The 13509-nt window shown below is 45.0% G+C and overlaps 1 long non-coding RNA gene across 1 annotated transcript; it reads right to left on the reverse strand.

The window, feature by feature from the left end:
- Positions 1-3282: 3282 nt before the first annotated feature.
- LOC125943138 (uncharacterized) lies at positions 3283-7885 on the reverse strand. Its single transcript, XR_007465589.1, has 3 exons — positions 7190-7885; positions 6042-6135; positions 3283-4760 (listed from the first exon to the last, which is right to left on the reverse strand). It is a non-coding gene; the product is annotated as an uncharacterized LOC125943138 (long non-coding RNA).
- Positions 7886-13509: the final 5624 nt, after the last annotated feature.

Here is a 13509-nt window from a genome sequence, read left to right on the forward strand (position 1 = left end):
ACCTGGGTTGCGTGGTTGCATATGTTTAGGCGGTAATATTATTATATGTTTCGCTATATGCCGTTTAACAAGTGACCTCCTATGTTAAAGGAACCTGAAATTGTTTCAAGCGGAAATAACAGGCAGTGAGCGGTTGATCAATTATGACTCTGGCAGTGTACGTGACGCTGTTTCTTTCTGTTTTTTTTTTCGTTCGCGACATTAGCAGCTCGCCAATTTCAGCCATGCGCCCACCAATATGAAACCGGTTAACGCAGGAAACACATTTCAGAGAATGACCTACATCGTGATGACGACGCTCGAATATCAACATGAGGAAGACTGCGAAGCCTAATATTAATGCTTTTATGGGGAATAAGGGGTAGCCTAAGCCAGTTTCCAGCTGCCCAAGTGCAATACCGAGGGCCAGACATGACGCGTGGGGGCCATACATGACAATACCGAGGGCCAGACATTTTTAAAATTTATTTATAGATACTGCGATCCTTTACAAGATCTTAGCAGGGTGGGAACATACAAGTACACTCATACAAACATACATTGCAAGCAATCTTGCCGACGCTTGAATTCACAATGACAAAAGGGCATAATGCAAGCAGAAAGGAGCAAATAAATTATGTGCGACTGAGTCAAGAATGCAGGTGCGTCAGAAAAAGGGATAAAGTGTTTAGAATAACGAGTTCGCTAGGAGGTTTATTCCAATCAACTATTGTTCGTGTAAAATAAGAGTATTTGAAGCAGTTGCTATGCGGTGTTAACGGGGTTACTGCTAGGGAATGTTTAGGACGGGTAGCATAACCAGTTACAGGTGTTAAAATGTGCGAGGTATCAATACACTCTTAGCAAATACCGGCTTAAAACAACGCATATAGGGCGGAAAGTAGATCAAAATTTCGACGCTTATAAATGGCTCACTGTAAGCGGCCTACTGCGTATACGGCCTATTTTATGCGGCTCTTGCCTATGCGGCCTGCATTTAAACGGCCCATAGTAGGGCCGCTTGGTGGACGTCACGCATAACCCCAAATTTTTATGCGGTATTTCAGATCAAATCTGTCCGGCTTACTAAGCGGCTCAAATCTTATGCGGCTCAAAATTATGCGGCCCATTGGGTATATTTAAGAAAAAATTATTATTTAGAGACAGGTGCCGTCCATAGTGGTTTTGCGGGCTGTTTCATGGACATTGCATAGAACCACATTATACGAAATCGATAACACACAACACAAGCATGGCAACGCACATCACACAAACATGAAAACACTGGGAATCGAACCCGGGTACACCGCGTGAGAACCAAACACGCTAACCACTACTCCACATCACTATGCTGTCGTGGAGGACTTGCACAGCTATTTGTAGATACATTTGTGTTTCCGAGGCTGTCGTTTAATGTCGATCGTTCACCGTCGGCAATCGTGCGTGATATACACATAGTTTGTGTAGCTTTTACCGATGCTTAGGTGGTTGGTGACAGTAGATGTATTTAAATGAGTATCAGTATACAAATAGCGCTTTCAACAGCTGTCATGTGGGGCGGAAAGGCTAAATGGGGTAGGATTACGGAGCATGGGGGGCGGCACGAAAAGAAAAGCTGCTTCGCCAGGCAAATGTAGTTCATTAATATTTTCTCTTTATTCGCTATGATGCGGCTGCAGTCACTGTTTAACCGGGAACTCGGCTTTGTCTGAGAAACTTTTAACCTCGTTCAGAAGGTTCAGTTAAAACTGATCCGTGCTGTTGCGCTGCCTCGACGGTATAACGACAATACGGCTCCGATATTCGGAGACGTCGAATAAGCGGGCGGGATATTACCGGCCCGTCTAAGTTTGCTGAACCGTCAAATATTTCCATTCACCTCCACTGGCCTCAACAGGGATGCCCTGTCCGAAAGACTGACATAATAGCTTTTGGTAGTATCAAGAAGAATGCTCTCGAACCGGTCTTATTATGCTGTTCCGTTGTAGTTAATGTTACTGCGGCGACGGTCGTTGAAAGTGAACGAATCAGCTGTTTGAAATTTCGCATAACAAGGCGGGATTTTGCCGGCGTGTCGAAGCTTACAACGGCTCCATTCTTACCCTTGCAAGTCGATGGCTTCGACGCAAAATGAACGTGGAATAACCGCAATTTGCCCATTGTATCTTGCGCTGCGTTTGTGTGATCAGCACCACGCAATGAGCACTCTCTGCTATCTGGAATGCAAGTGACTCTCCGTGTGCAAGACGAGCCGCATTCATGCACAAACTACTTTTAGTTATCTCAAAACAGAAAAAGAAAGCAGCGTGCAGACTGCAATAAAGTGCACGCGCTGTATTAAGTGGGCACGCACTATTGTGCTGTGTCCGGCAAAGGAAGGTGTGCCATGAAGTGGTTGCAAGCAGGTGAGATGGACTGCCCGCTAGCATACCTAATTATCACGAAGGAGAGATAGAATTGGGATTTAGGTGTCGTGCACATTAGATGAGTGCCTCTGCCTTCGTTATATCAACTGCGCCCTATATGCACATTTATTAAAAGCACACGTTTTTCTCCTACAACGTTAAGTATGCTTTTTGTGGAATGCCCACTTCATTTGTGTACGCCATCTGAAAGCATGCTGTACATTATTGCAGACACGTACGTTCATGCAGACACAGACAAAGAACATATTTTTCAAAAGAGGAATGATTTATTTACAACACAACAAAGTGAAAAGTGTCCAGCATAGTTTCACTGTAGGTTTTCAACACAGAATGGGGACTTATATACCCAGCTCTGACAGTAACAAATAAAAGCCACACTGCTACAGGAAATACAAAAGCAGATAGGCAGTGTTAGTGCCTGCAGCTTTTAAAATGTGAAACAAGCATAACGCATTAACTTGCACGTACTTCCTGCAGTTGCGACCAACAAGAGTTGGGCCTCTCAGTTTACCGTTTTCTTGTTCATTAAAGAAAGTTTTGTTTATAACCAAAACTACATAAAATAGCAGATAACTACAACATGAGGAACAGAACACACATATGTACTAAACTTACTGTAAGGCCACATTTTCTATAGATAAGTTATCTAATGAGGAATTTAGACAGCTAAGTGCTCCCAGCTTTAATGAAAAATAGCTATCCATGACTAGAATGAAAAAAAGAAAGAATGAAAGCGCTGCATGTTAATGTACAAGGTCTGTTCAAAAAGAAACCAAACTTTTGAAATAGCACGCAAACCGGCAAAGAGCACGCTGCGGCTACTGAACGCATGTAGCAGCGGGTTTAGACAACAAACTGCCATTTACCTGCGTTTTGCTCTGACCATTGGTTGGTGAGCTACTGCCGCCGAAGTGCGCACGTGTACAAGCTGTTTGTTGGATTAGTGCCAAAGTAACAACGAAAGAGGATGTAGAAGAACGTGTGTGTGTGAAATTTTGCTACAAACTTGGCAAAATTTTCACAGAGACATTTCAATTGCCCAGCCAAGCATATGGGGAAAACTGTATGAGTCGCACTCAGTGCTATGAGTAGTTTAAGCATTTTGAACAAGGCAGAATGTCGGTTGGTGACGATCCCAAGCCTGGACGACCTTCCACATTAACAGATGATGACCATGTCGAGAGAGTGCGTGCTGTGATTCGTGGAAATCGTCGTTTAGCTGTTTGAGAACTAGCTGACGAAGTGGGCATCAGCATAGGATCATGGCATCCTATTGTGAATGACAAACTTGAGATGCATCGTGTCAGTGCAAAATTCGTGCCGCGTTTGTTGACTGTCGATCAGAAACACCTGTGTTGAAATAAGCCGGGAACTGCATGCCACTGGCAGAGATAATGAAAACTTCTGTAACATCACAACAGGCAATGAGACGTGGGTTTATGGCTCTGATATTGAAACAAAAGTGCAGTCGTCGCAGTGGGTGGGCGAACAGTCTTCTCGTCCAAGAAAGCACGCAAGAGTCAGCAAAAAAATCAAGGTAATGGTGGTGGTTTCCGACTGGAAAGATATAGTCCATCAGGAATTTGTACCACGTGGTGAGATGGTAAACAAGGCGGTCTACCAAGGAATTCTAGCGCGTTTGTGGGATGCTGTGTCCAGTAGGAAGCCTGAATTGTGGGAAACCCAGACTTAATTGTTGCAACATGACAATGACCTAGTTCACGCGTCTCTCCTTGTCTGCGGCTATCTAGCAAAACATCACACTCTCGTGCCCCATCCACCGTACTTTCCAGACCTAGCCCAAGAAGCCTTTTTCCTGTTTCCCGAACTTAAAATCACGTTGAAAGGACGTCGTTTCCAACCCATAAAAGAAATTCAAGACAATGCGACACGAGACCTACGCGCCATCCCAGAAAAAGTGTTCCAGGAGGCTTTCAAAAAATGGATGAGATGATAGGAACAATGTATTGCCAGAAGAGGGGACTACTTTGTAGGGGCCATGCATAAAATGTTGTACAATAAGCAATAAAGATGTTAAAGCAAAAGTTTGGTTTCTTTTCGAACACACCTTGTACGTATTTGAATTGAAGAACTCTTTTGGGAGCCAAGCAACATAAAAAATCTTTTGTCTTGCGGAGCACACTCTGTATACATGCCGCAGTGGTTGGGTGAATGCAGAGAGATCCAAGTGAAGTTTTTTATGAATACATTGCTAACAAGAGAAAAAAAACATTTTTAAATATGTGTTTCATTTTGACATAATTGCTCCGTCATCACAAACACATTAGATATCATTTATATATATTCAGAGTTATTTGTCCTGATGACTCCTGGGCCTCCAGGTGACCGTCGTACCTGGAAGGAAAAAGAAATGCCACTCAATGTTAGATGATTCCAAAAACTGCATCACCTTGGCCCTCTTAGGGCTATGTTTGTTCAATAGTTGTTCGAGGCCAATATAGTAGTGATCTTGCAAGAAACAGATCTCAATGTTAACCATAAACTTCTGAGACTGCGAGATAATGATCCGAGGTCTTTTATTTGACTGCCCTCATTTTGGTGTGGCTTAAAAACCACACTTGACTGCACTGAATTGCATCTTGTTGGCGGAGAGAATAATTGTTCAGACTGTGTTGAACACCCTTGCATTGCCCTGCTACTTGACATGTGGGTTGTTGCTGTAGTGCACAGCATTGCATTGATGTGCACACATTCTCTTCCTTTCTATTTTAAATCTAGGCTCTCCTGTTGCCTTTCATTCCCTTTATACCCCTTCCTCAGCACATTCACTCGTATTTATGCCGGTGAACCTGCCTGTCTTCCTATCTTTCTACCTCCTTTCTCCAAGAGCACGTGTCAGCATTATAAAACTAGGTGTCCATGATTTACTACAGAAAGCTGAACATTCCATATCACACACTTCACATGTGAATAACTCATAAGAGATTGTGAACGACATGCGAATGTGTCTGACCTTTGAATTTACAGCATTGTATTTGAAATTTCACTGGCATTATTAGCACTAAAGTTCATCCCTAATTAATCTGAATATAATGAGTGCATACACAGTGTAAAATAAAGTAATCAAGCCATGACCATAGACGCAAACACATAATGCTCTGGCAAGCAACTAAAGAGAGAAACATACATTCAGTTGCATTCTTCACGTTATGTACAAACACATTTCACATATACTTGGCCTCTTCGAAATCAACTCAATGTGCTTGGGCTTCTGGTTTATTTCACAGTCATATTTCCCCCCACTTGCAGGTAATTATTAATAGGCCCACATTGTCAGCTGGCTCTCAGGGGCACTCATTTATGTCCCTTACACTTACTGGAATTCAGTTGTACTTGCATTTACACTGGCCTAAACTCAGAGACTTACCACTGTTCTGAAATCAGCAGAAACTAGTGAGACGCTCTCGAATGTGTGTGTATCTCTAGTGATATTACAGCTCGTGTAAGTGCTTCAATGTTCTCCGCGTGCAAGAAATATTGTAAACACTTGTATCTTTCTGAGCCCCGCACCACTTTTGAGCTGGCAAAATATGAGCTTTTTCTTCGTGTGCTTCATCATAAGCATATATTTCCGCACTGCAGTGAACAGCCATTTTTGGCCTGATTTTCGCTTACCGGTGCGGTGGTCCACTCTAAAGTTCCAATGGAGAGCCCGGGGTTCTGCTTTCATGGGTGGCGTTCTTATTATTGTTGACGTCCCACTTTATTCCTGTATAGAAAAAAAAATTCAGTTAAGCGAGAATAAAAAGAAAATGCAGAAATTTGATAACTCCAGAAGCATAAGCTCATAAGAAAGGTCTTATTAAGGCCTATTTTGGGGCTAGTGCGTACTTCATAGTCGCAAATCAACACAATATAGCAATCACCACACAAAAGCAAAATGTCCAACTTGTAATGTTCTTTTGCTTCTTTCATAGTTTTTTTAGCTATGCATGCAGCGCTTTTATCTCACAAAATGATGTGTGGCATTTTGGAATGACGCAAGTACTCAAAACCAGATTTTTCCGTCTGCTATAAAACTTGAATTTGCTACAATCGACGTGACATGTTGCGTTGTTGAAATTTTCCCAGTTGCATAGAACTTCAGCCCTTCGACAAGTAACGAGTGTACTGCTTATCTCCAAGTAATAATGTGGCAAATCCTGCGGCTAGTGCAAACCGTCACTTCGGAGCTGCTGCGTCGTCGGAGTTATTTGATTACGGTCGCGTCACGCAAGCTTCGTGCTAAATTGGGCTTTGAATATTAGTGAACTGGACGCATTAAACAGGAAAGCCAGAAATCTACGCAAACCGACACACTACACAGAGGAAAGTGCGTAACACACCAGAAAATTTTTTCAAAATATAACCGTCGTTTGACGAACTGCAACTACGAAATGCAATGAATTAATCACGCAAAGCCCACGAAAGGAATTTTAAAAAAGGCACATTTCATGGTTAGAACGCTACACGCGATTACCAGCGCCGTTATAAAACGCAAGCCCTAACGAAAATTCGAGCATGAAGTTTCAACAAATGGACACCTGACTACGCAAGAAAAAAAAATCGCCTGCAATCATACATTAGGGGGAAAACTAAACGGAGCTACGCCTGCAGTTATAGCTACTTTACACACCAAAACTTATAAAAAGCGTGTTCGCATTAGTACTACACGTTCAGATATTTAAATCACTGACATTCGTTATCTGCTGGCTCATAATAATGCAATGGTAGAAATCAAGCATTTAGTAAGCGTAGTGTAGAGGAAACAAAAATCGACCTACCAAATAGGCACAGGTTCGCAGCTCTACAGCACGCACTCCTGGGCCCGCCGATCCAGCGCACATGGCGGCCCGCCGCCGCTGATCGCCCGTGTGGCCGTCGTACTCACACGAGTTGTCGAAGTTGCACTGCTTTTTTGCAATTTCCGGTAACAACGGTGGATTTGAACATCCCTGACATCATCGAGAGCGTTCACCGACGCGGCCAGATCACTTCACAACACGAACACAGTCGCATAACGTCGCCGGTACAAAGATATGACGATAATTACCGCCGAAAACAATCGCCTCGCACGCCGCCATACGCCATGTTCTCGCTCCTTCCCGGTCCGGTCGGCGCAGCCTTTCCTCCTCCTCCGCCATCAAAGCAAAGCGGAGGCGTCGACTTGTTTCTCTTCGTTCTCTCCTTTTGCATTTTGCTTTACTTTCTCCCTCAAAGCATAACCCTCACTGCTCCTTACAGTTTTTGCTTTGTAACGCTCTCTCAACGCTTCGGCGCGCTTTTTGCGCGCCAAATTTGCAAGGCTGCATATAAGCGTTGCGTCCGCTCGCGGCCGCATATAGCGGGCCTAGCCTGCCGCCGCAGCCATTGTCACGCATAATATTGCTCGAAAGTCCGTTTATATGCAGTACTTTACGCTGGAACGAAAATATACCGCATATGTGCCGGACATTATACGGTATTTGACTAAGAGTGTAGCTGCGTTGTAGCGCCTTGGCTCGAAGTTTCCGGCGTTCGACGTGAAATTCGGGGTGCATGTTTCTGAGTAGGGGTTGGATGGGGTATTGGCCGTGTATGTTCGGAGGAAGTTGATGTCGCTTGTTCTCGTTGAGTGGTGGGGCGTAGTGAAGTTGTCTCAGGATCTCACGGCCAGCTTCAGTGGTGGAGAGTCTGTGATATTGCGATGATAGATGTGCTTCGGTTAATTCTTCAAAGGTATTAATTGTGGCTGTGGCCATCACCCTCTGTGTGGATGCTCTAATCGGAACGCCAAGAGCGACTTTGTGTATCTTGCGGATGAAGCGAAGCGTTCATGATTTGTAGAGAATGGTTCTATGGATGATGTAACTATTGTGTAGCGAATGGTTATGTTGAGAATATAGACTGTACTGTTTAGAATAATAATAATAATAATAATAATAATAATGGCATAACATTGGCAATGTCAACTCAGTGGCCATGGGCGCCCATGATCAGTGGCACATACCCATGGGAACATACCAAGTGGTCCATACCTCGTGGCCCCAGTGCACATACTCAATGCATATACCCAGTGTACATACTCAGCCGTGACACTGGCGCATAACTTTAAACTGCACAATCACCAAGATCAGCCCGCAAAAGCAGTGAGGTAGGGTCACCCACCAGAAAGTGGCCGGACTGCAGAGAAGAACGCTTCACATTAAAATATATCCAGTAAGACAGCCACAGGGTTGTTCTAAGATGATATGCTATTGCTCTATAACGGGAGCACTAAAAAAAAGTAGAAGGCCAGACACATCAGGCACACCAATAAACTACAGAAAAAGAAAAAAAATTGTTTGCTCTCCCGTAAACGAGAGTATGTGTAAGCATGAAGTGGCTACCATATGGCGTCTCTTGCTGCCTGCAGTGACACCACCTTTGACCGCTTTTCTTCTTCCAACAGTGCAGCACGCTCAGCGTCTCTCGCTACTTTTTCTGCTTATCGCGTAGAAGTCATTGGCTGCAAGTGTGCGGCCAACTCATGGACCACTGGCGTTGAAAAGTGCACAGGCCAACCGTGTCTCAGTGCCAAAAGATGACAATCAAGTGTATGGTGCCCTGTATCTGCTTTTGGAAGTTCGCTATTTGAAATGACAAATAAAATTTCAGCGTACTAGAAGTTACAGCTTGAGTGATATTGTGAACAAACATTAGGGATAAATTGGAAGCAGTATTTTATGTGACTTCTTTGGGGAGTAACTAGCGTATGTAATGCGGTTGTGTACAAAGGGTTGGGGGCCAGAGACCACATTGTCGTAGGTTCTGACTGGTTGCCCGGATGATCTCGTTGTGTGCTCGCAACGATGCCCGGATGCTCTCGTTTAAGTTGGTTTGAGTGCCCAGATAATGGCCCTGCATGGCTTTTGGCTTAAAGTCACTTGAAGGTCGCCGACAACGGGAGCTAAACGCATTTCATGCTTAAAAATGCGCGGATGCGGCTTCCAATAAACATTATGCTGAACGTTAGCGCTTGTGTGTGTCCCTTCCTGTGTGCGTGCGTGAAAACGTTTCCGCGTTAAAACACAATATCAAAGATGACGCTCCAACTCGGCCAGAAGTCAATCCTTGCTCAGTTTATTTCTGTCACATCTGGCCCCTTTCTTTGCGTCTATCCGGTTCCTAATACCATTATTACGCTGATTGCCGCTGTAACGTGCCCGGCCCGTAATTTTAATTTAGTTTTTATTCTTCTGAAACGGCTACCTCTCAGAGGACGGCAGATTTCTCTTCTGCGGCTCCCTTCCTTCGACCGCACATGGCAAAAGTATTAGCAAGATTCTGAAATGGAAATGCTGCAGGCAAGCTCGAGTATATCGCCATTGGCTGGCGTCCCTGTTTTTCGACAACTTGGATGAGGAAGAGGGGAAACGTCGACTCCGGAACTTTCTTCGCTTCGTAGACCAAGTCACTGAGCCTACTTGGATTCATCTTCTCCCTGGGCTGCATGCGCATGCTCCTCGAAGGCAATCTACGCCCACAGGTGCTGTCCATATGCTGGAGCTGTGGGCAGCACCTGTGCCATTCCCGTCTACTGTGACATTCGCAACGTGCTTTCCCTGAGACCCAAGTTCGCAGTAGAGCCCAAGCAGCCTGCTCCAGAACTGCTGTTTCATGTGCGTCCTGTATCCTGTCATTCGGTTGGCTCAGAGGAATCTCGTTGCGTCTCGGAAGGAGTTGATGTACAGACCTGATGCAAGCAAAGATCCTCGAGTATACCTGTCAAACGCGTTGAGTCCTTTCTTAAGTAACATTCCTTACGTGTACACTCTGCTGATAAGGGGAGAGGATTGGCTGTAATGTCGAATGGCATCTTTCTGTCCAAAGTCAGTGAAGTGGTTTCTGATGTTCTTGATTGCCGACTCGATGTGCGCATGTAAATAAGTAAGAGGACAAAATACGTATGCGAGAGGGTTAGTCTAGACAACTTGCTGGCGAAAATGGGGAAATGCGAAAAAGTATTTCTTTAAAGTCTTCTTTAGCGCGAAAACGCATCCGCCGCATATTCCCCTATGGGTCATAGTGTTAGTAACAGACAAGTGGCAAAAACCCCTTGCCTTGGTCTTGGAAGGTAAGTAAATATATTGGAGGCAGATGACCCTCTTTTAGCGAAAAAGTCATAAGAGGTCTTCAATGTCGTGTCGCCTCAGTCCAACGAAGGTCTTGGGGCCCTCTCTGTAGATATAAAGGAGTTCTACTACTCCTGGCCTCGTGACGCATTGCTTGAATGGATGAAGAACGAACGCCTCCACACAGTTTGGTTGGTTCAATTTTAAAGATACATCGGATATTTAGTACAGGCATCACTTGGGACGTTTAGCTGTGTACCTCGACTCGACGTACATCCACTGGGATGGGAAACTCTTTATTCAAAAGCAAGGCGTTTGCATTGGATCTTGCATCGCGCCTATCATTAGTGATCTGTTTTCATCCAGTCATGACAAAATCACTTTTGGCGCGTCTTACGGGCACAAAAATCATAAAATGTTTTAGATACGAGGATGACTACTTGTTTTTGCTTGCGTGTGAGAAAGATTAATTCGAATCTGAAGACTCTGACGAACTAACATTGGTTCGAGAATGTTTGGTGCTCTTGCAACTCACGCATGAATTTCCGAGTGACGATTGGTCTATGAGGTTCTTGGATATACATCTTCATTTTCATACAAACTGCATGGGCGGGTCTTGCGAACATAGTGGAAAGACACCGATGTTGCCATTTAGCTCCTCCTTCTCGAAACTGCTTAAAACGAGTATCGTGAGGCACTGTCTTGACAATGCTCTCATGAAATCCTGTTCTCACTTTGAATGGACCGGCCTTCTTAGCCAAAAGGCTCACCTAACGCAACCAGGATATCCCCACCACATTCTTGTATCAGCTGCGGAAGCACTACTCAGGAAACCACCTTGCAGCTGTAGGGCATACTAAACAGCTGTCTTCGTTGGCCGAAGAAAGTTTGCCACTATGCCATACGTGTACAAAATATCCCACAGGCATAAAACATTACGGCAGTACTTACCTCACAATGACCGCCTACGATATTGCGAATAGCAATCAAGCAACGTAGCGACAGAACATTTTTCTGAAGTCACGTTTATTTAACACGTGTAGTGGTAAAACTAACACTTCAGTTGATTCGGCTATATATACTACGTACGCCGATGTCGTCCGACTTTGCTATGACACTCGCTTGCCAAGGTGCCAAAGTGACGACGGCTCCATGACGCCAATGCAGTGACAATGAAAGGACAGAGAAACAATGATATCGACGGCGCGTCACAGGCGTATAACGATGATGGCACGATGACAATAACATTTCAAATGCTAAAATATTAGGATGGAATAAAGACAACAGGACGAAAACGACATGTAGGCAATCTGATGACGACAACAGTGGTATAATCACGATTGAATGATGACAGCACGATTAGGAGAGAATGACCAACAGGGAATTACGTACAGGGATCGACAAAAGTTGCATGCAGCAATGACGATGTCGTGACAATGGCGGGACGACAACTGGATGATGGCGAGTGTGTAATGAAAATGGCGTGACGGTGATTGTATTACGAAACCTGTATAACGACGACGACGGTATGGCGAAAGTTAGGTGACGCATCTGGGGTGAAGCTGATGGCAGGACCCCTAAGGCATTGCGGCGACAGTATGACAATGGACGCATGATAGTTAATGTCTGACGATGACACGTCAGAGAGGGCATCATCACAATTGAATGGCGACAGTAATGACGAAGAAAGATTACGTCGATGTAATGACCAACGTGATGCAACGAAGACGGCATGACAAGTGTCGGATGCCAAAGCTGGAATGACGACGATGCAACAACTACGACACCCTCACGACCACGACTCCACAGCTAGTGGCCCGTCCAACTTAGATCACTGGCTCGGGGTAGAAGGCACGATGACGAGGGCATGGCGAGAGTAAGATATCATGAAGCTGGGATAACGACAATAGAACGACCACTGTGGCATAGCGACCAGGCGCACTTACCTAGCGGCCCAAGCAGGTATACAACTTGGGCAACTTGGTCGGCGTGAGGGGCTGAATAGATAGATACCGTGGTTTTCACAGCCCCGAACAAGCTGAGAAAACTATCCAAAAGCAGCAACCCAGTTGCTGATAAAATGGTGGGTTGTGACAAAAAAGAAAGATGATCTCCAATCCACGCTGTGAATGTGGTTGAACAGCAAAGCTGTAAACGACAAGTAGAACGATTGCTCATTGCGAGGTAGGTTGAAATTATTCGCGCGGTAATATTCATAATCGCTTTACCTTAATTATTAGCCTAAGACATTTCGACGGCCTGCGACATGGCATGCACTGCTAGTTCAAGCACATATAAAGAGTAGACCAGAGACAATGGAAATTCGCCTCGCCTTGTATGCAGGCGGAGTCGTCACTAAACGCGGCCTTCCCATAGCACTGTCACAACACAAATCAATTGCTAAGCGGATTCTTCTTTTAGGGGCGAAGCTCCTTATAGCGGCACCCGTTCGTCCCCGTCGAAGTAGGTAGCCACGTCTAGTTTTATGAATTGCTCAATAGATGGCGTTGTGTGTCCGTATATGTATGTATACCCATATATACATATATATGTATACGTATAGTATAACCGGAAGCCGACTTTCGCTTCCGGTTCCGCTTCCGGTTCCACTTCCGGTTCCGCTTCCGTTTCCACTTCCAGTTCCGGAAGCCAGCTTCCGGCTTCCGGAGAACGCTTCCGGCGTTTTATGAAAAAAAAAATTCCGAAAGTTGTGTCCGTAGCACGGAATCGAACCAGGGACCCCTCGCTTCCGAACGCGCGGCGCTAACCACTACACCACGAAGCGCACATAGACACACGCACCACGATGGCAATAAATACCCAACATTAACGAAAGGCCGCGTTTCTAGCGCGTTTCTAACGCGTTTGTGCTAGCACGTTACGGCCCGTGTAAGAAGCTGGTGTAAGACGCTGTGGCCTCTCCGCCTTACCTTCAACGCGTTTCGAATGCGCTGCCCAAGGCGGTGGCAAGTCAAGTTCAAGTCGAGGAACGTTTATGAATACGGGGGGTA

The sequence above is a fragment of the Dermacentor silvarum genome, chromosome 2 (genome assembly GCF_013339745.2).
Source record: "Dermacentor silvarum isolate Dsil-2018 chromosome 2, BIME_Dsil_1.4, whole genome shotgun sequence".
In the NCBI taxonomy this organism is placed as follows: Eukaryota; Metazoa; Arthropoda; class Arachnida; order Ixodida; family Ixodidae; genus Dermacentor; species Dermacentor silvarum.